This window comes from Myotis myotis, unplaced genomic scaffold (assembly GCF_014108235.1).
Source record: "Myotis myotis isolate mMyoMyo1 unplaced genomic scaffold, mMyoMyo1.p scaffold_m19_p_2, whole genome shotgun sequence".
Lineage (NCBI taxonomy): Eukaryota > Metazoa > Chordata > Mammalia > Chiroptera > Vespertilionidae > Myotis > Myotis myotis.
In genome coordinates this window covers 93,498,269-93,503,618 of record NW_023416324.1, presented here as the reverse complement: position 1 = coordinate 93,503,618, position 5,350 = coordinate 93,498,269, and positions in this window count along the sequence as shown.

Sequence of the window (5,350 nt, the reverse complement as noted above, 5' to 3'; positions counted from 1 at the left end):
TATATTATTTAATTTTTCCCTAGGAGCAAATGAGATTAATAGCATGATTATCTACTATTCCTAAGGTCTGTGAAAAAGACAGGCTGTATACTTTGACACTGAGGGAGAACACATAACTGCCGGGGTTCTTGTTCCAGCATTAAGAAGGGTTCAGGAAATCTGGAGAAGGCTGTGCGTAGATTAAATAGGAGTCCAGAGACGAAATATAATTTTGTAAGGCATTTGGGGGTCAGAGGAGCATAGTTTAAAGGAAACTAAGATCTCTTAGTCTCAGGACCCCATGCTTCTTATTAACACAAATTGTCCTGAGGTGAGGCAGAGATATACACTTCTAAGGGTCAGGGTTTCATATACAGAGGCATTGTCAGAATGGAAGAATTAGCTTACGGCTGTTCAGGTGTTTGGCCAGTAGGAGGCATTAATATGTAGATTAAAATGCCCTGAGCTGTCTTGGCAGCAAACAATCAATTTAATGTATCATATTCAGGTTTGGGGAATGCCATCAGCCATTCCCAACACGTGACAACATATGTGACTCAACCCTTGTTGAGTCCCCAAGTTCCATCAACGTTTTGATGAAACTCTTGCAATTATGACATGCTAGAATTGGCTTCCAGCATGTAACATCAGCAAAAATTTCTCCACATCAAGCCTCTTTATTTCAAACCTAACTCTCTCTCTCTCTCTCTTTCTCTCTCTTTCTCTCTCTCTCTCTCCTCCCCCACCCCCCTCGTCTTCAAGATGATTGCAATTATTCTTTGCACTAGCTCCCATTTCCCCCAGTAATTTGTATGTTCCATGACTCCAGGGGACCAAGGAACCAGAGTCTAATTTTGCTCAGATTTGAGTCCTCCAGGCCCCAAATTGTGACTGACACAGAGTAGGTGTAAACACTTTCTGAATGAATGAAGAATGAAAAAGTGAATGAATGAATAAATCCTCCTGTTCTCAAGCTTTGTCATTCTTTTATTATTTTTTTAAAATAGGTATATTTAAGATTTTCTAATTGTCAGCCATCAAGATAGTGTTGCATTGGTCTTCCTTAATTCTGGTTTGGTTTCCATGATCTCAATTCACTTCTTACCTACTTCTCTTTTGATTTTGCGTTGACACAAAACATTTAAAAACTTTTAATTTGCTAGAACACGAACACAAGGGATTTCTTCCATTGATATTTGATGTGAGATATAATAGAGGTGAAGTGTTTCATAAAAATATGTTAAAATGTCATAATTACTATAATTTTCTATCTTTGGTGTTAAGGCATGTAACCACTCTTTAATCATATATAATACAGGACCAAGATTTGGTTCAAAAAAGTGATTTCCTTGAAAAAGACTTACTTGTCTCCAAGGCATTTTCTAACACTTGCTATTCCACAGCTCCCTGGTCCTTTCGTGGGATCCACACCACCCAGAGGTCTGGCTGTTGTTTTCTTAGATCTCACAGCACAAAAGACAAAATACACCCCTCCCACTGGACACCAGGGTTACTTTCCATCATTGTAGGAAAATCTACCTTCAGTTATTCCAGAGAACCTGACCTGCACCTACCTTTCTTAGGGCAACTCATTTACTTTCTACCACACAACTATTATTTGAGGACCCCTAAGCCAATTTAACCAGAAAGAGGGGAAACAAAAACAAATGTTATCTTTGTGGACATTCTAGTATATTTGGAAATGCCTTGAGTACTTTTCCTCTGATAAAGGTAATTCTAAAATAAAGTCTGCTTCCAGGACTTCCTAGGCTCACAATGCAAGGTGGCCCTGTCCCCTGCTGGCAGGAGGGCATCTCAGAGAGACCATATTCTCCTCCCTGAATACAAGGAAAGCAGCAGCAGCAAACCAACCCCAACACCGTCTACAAACAGCAGCACTTGTGCTCATGAGGAACACTAAGAACACAGGGGATTCCTTACTTCTGGCGTATTGTTTGAACAGAACCATCCAAGGACACCAGAAATCAAGGCGCAGAGTTGGAGGACAATCCTTGGGTTGTCATCATGGTAGATGGATTGCCAAATGAGATGGCACAAACCAGCAAGAGGTGGAAAAAGCAAAAAAGAGACAATGAGCTCAAACTGCTCATCAGCAAACCCCTCCCCCCACCCCCCAAACACACACACAAACACATCCACAGGCACTGGTTCCATAACTTTCCACCTTCTAGGGCAGTGGTCGGCAAACTGCGGCTCGCGAGCCACATGCGGCTCTTTGGCCCCTTGAGTGTGGCTCTTCCACAAAATACCAGGTGCGGGCGCGCACGTACAGTGCAATTGAAACTTCGTGGCCCAGGAGCAGAAGTCGGTATTTTGCGGAAAAGCCACACTCAAGAGGCCAAAGAGCCGCATGTGGCTCTCGATCCGCAATTTGCCAACCACTGTTCTAGGGGATGTCCTGGGCTTTGAAACATCTGTGTGTTTTTTTAATTAATTTTTTTCTTTTCAGAAAATTAAATTGATATGCAGCTGTAGGAAGTAACACATAGACATCACATGTGCACTTTATCATTTCTCCCAAAGAAAACATCTGGCCAAACTACAGCATAATATTACAATGAGGATATTCATATTGATAGTCAGATACAGACCATTTCCATCACCACAGGGGTTCCTACTGTTGCCCTCTTATAGCCACATCCACCCCCTCCCTCACCTCTGGCAACCACTAATCTCTTCTCCATTTGTATAAGCTGTCATTTCAAGAATATGACACAATTTGTGGGACCATGTACATGTTATTGTACAGTTACACAGTGTATGGAACCTTTTGGGATTGGCTTTTTTCCCTTCATAATTCTCTGGAGATTCACACAGGACATTGGCTGTATCATTAGTTCATTCCTTTTTATTGCTAAGTGTTGTGCCATGGCCCATCATCCTTAAAATTTACTTCAAAATTATAGTTATCATATAATAATACTAGAGGCCAGGTGAACAAAAATTTGTGCACTCAGGGGGGAGGGGGGGTCCCTCAGCCCTGCCTGTGCCCTCTCGCAGTCTGGGACCCCTCAGGAGATAACGACCTGCTGGCTTAGGCCTGCTCCCGGGTGGCAGAGGGCAGGCCCAATCCCTAGGTGCAGCCCCTGGTCGGGCTCAGAGCAGGGCTGATTGGGGAGTTGGGGCGCCGCCCCTGTCATGCACAGAGCAGGGCAGATCGGGAGGTTGTGATGCCACCCTCAGTCACGCTCAGGGTAGGGCCGATTGGGGGGTTGGGGCACTGTCCCCTGTCACACTCAAGGCAGGGTCCATGAGGAGGTTGCAGCGCCACCCCCTGTCACACACAGAGCAGGGCCAATCAGGGGGTTGGGGCACTGCCCCCTGTCACGCACAGAGCAGGGCCCATCAGGGGGGTTGGGGCTCTGTTCCCTGTCACGCACAGAGCAGGGCCAATCAGGGGGTTGGGGCACTCCCCCTGTCACGCACAGAGCAGGGCCCATCAGGGGGTTGGGGCGCCGCCCTCTATCACCCACAGAGCAGGGCCAATCAGGGGGTTGCGGCGCCGCCACTCTCACACTCAGGGCAGGGCCAATGGGGAGGTATGGCTCTACCCTGTCACACACAGAGCAGGGCCCGTGGGGGGTGGGGGGTTGGGGCCCCACCCCCTGTCACACACAGAGCCGCAGGGCGATCAGGGGGTTGGGGAGCTCCCCCCTATCAGGCACAGAGCAGGGCTGATCAGGGGGTTGGGGCACCTTCCCCTGTCACAAACAGAGCAGGGTGGATAGGGAGGTTGTGGCCCCGCCCCCTGTCACACACAGAGCCGCAGGGTGATCAGGGGGTTTGGGCGCTGCCCCCTGTCACACTGATCCCGGTGCCAGGAGGCCTCTCAGCTCCGCTGATCCCGGTGCTGGGAGGCATATTACCCTTTTACTATATAGGGTAGAGGCCTGGTGCACAGGTTGGGGCCAGCTGGTTTGCCCTGAAGGGTGTCCTGGATCAGGGTGGGGGTCCCCACTGGGGTGCCTGGCCAGCCTGGGTGAGGGGATGATGGCTGTTTGCAGCTGGTCACACATCCTTCAGGGTGGGGGTCCCACTGGGGTGCCTGGCCAGTCTGGGTGAGGGGCTGAGGGCTGTTTTCAGGCTGGGGGTGACTGAAGCTCCCAACCGCTCCTTTTTTTCTTTTTTTTTTTTTTTATTCTGGGCCAGCTTTAGCTTTGAGGCTTGGCTCCAGCTCTTAGGCCTCCGCTGCTGAAAGTAGGTTTCTGGCTTTTGCTTACAATGTTGTGATCCTGCTGGCTGAAGCCCGGCGGACTAAAGCAGGTTTCTGGGGTTTTGTTTAGCTTTTATATTTGTTACATAGTTGCTTAGAGTTGCAGCTCAGAGGCCTGCAGCGGCAGGCAGGGAACGTTGGCGTCCTCCGTCACTGAAGCAAGCAAGCCTCATGTTAGTTTCAAGCTGCCTGACTGCCGGCCGCCATCTTGGCTGGCAGTTAATTTGCATATTGCCCTGATTAGCCAATGGGAGCGGTCGTACGCTAATTACCATGTTTCTCTTTTATTAGATAGGATATTACTTTTAGGTGTACAACACAGTGCTTAGACATTTATATACCTTACAAAGCAACGACCACAGTAAGTACCTACCTGGCACCACACATCATTATTACTATTATTGACTAAATTCCCAAAGCTGTACTTTACATCACTGTGATGTTTTTATAACTAGCAGTTTGTACTTCTGAATACAGTTCAACATAAAAAAAAAGAAAAAACAATCTCATTTAGACATGGGTGGAGGACCTGAACAGACATTACTCCAAAGACGTACAGATGGCCAACAGGCATGAAAAAATGGTCAACATCACTAATCATCCGGGAAATGCAAATCAAAACCACAGGGAGCTATCACCTCACACCAGTTAGAAGATCTACTATGTTCGCCAGAATGTGGGGAAAAGGAACCCTCCTGCACTGTTGGTGGGACTGTAAATTGGTGGAATCACAATGGGAAATAGTAAGGATTTTCCTCGAAAAATTAAAACTAGAATTACCATACAACCCAGCAATTCCACTTTGGGGAATTTATCCGAAAACACTATTTCAAAAAGATAAACGCACCCCTGTGTTCAATGTAGCATTACTTACAATAGCTAAGCTATGTACCTTCACTTTTTACCCTAGATCCCTATCTGGGCAGCAGAGCAGCCCTCTTCCAAGCACGGTGGGCCCACCGTCCTGACCCACAGCACTCAACCAACACAGGTGCGGCTTCAATCCGAGGGGAGGAGAGTGGGCACAGGGCGGGGCCAGGGGCGTGGCCAGCGGGCTTTGTCTGAGGAAACGGAGCAGGGTAGTGGGTGGGGCCCGGCCGCAGCGGGGCGGCGGGGTGAGGGGTGAGGGGGCAAAGA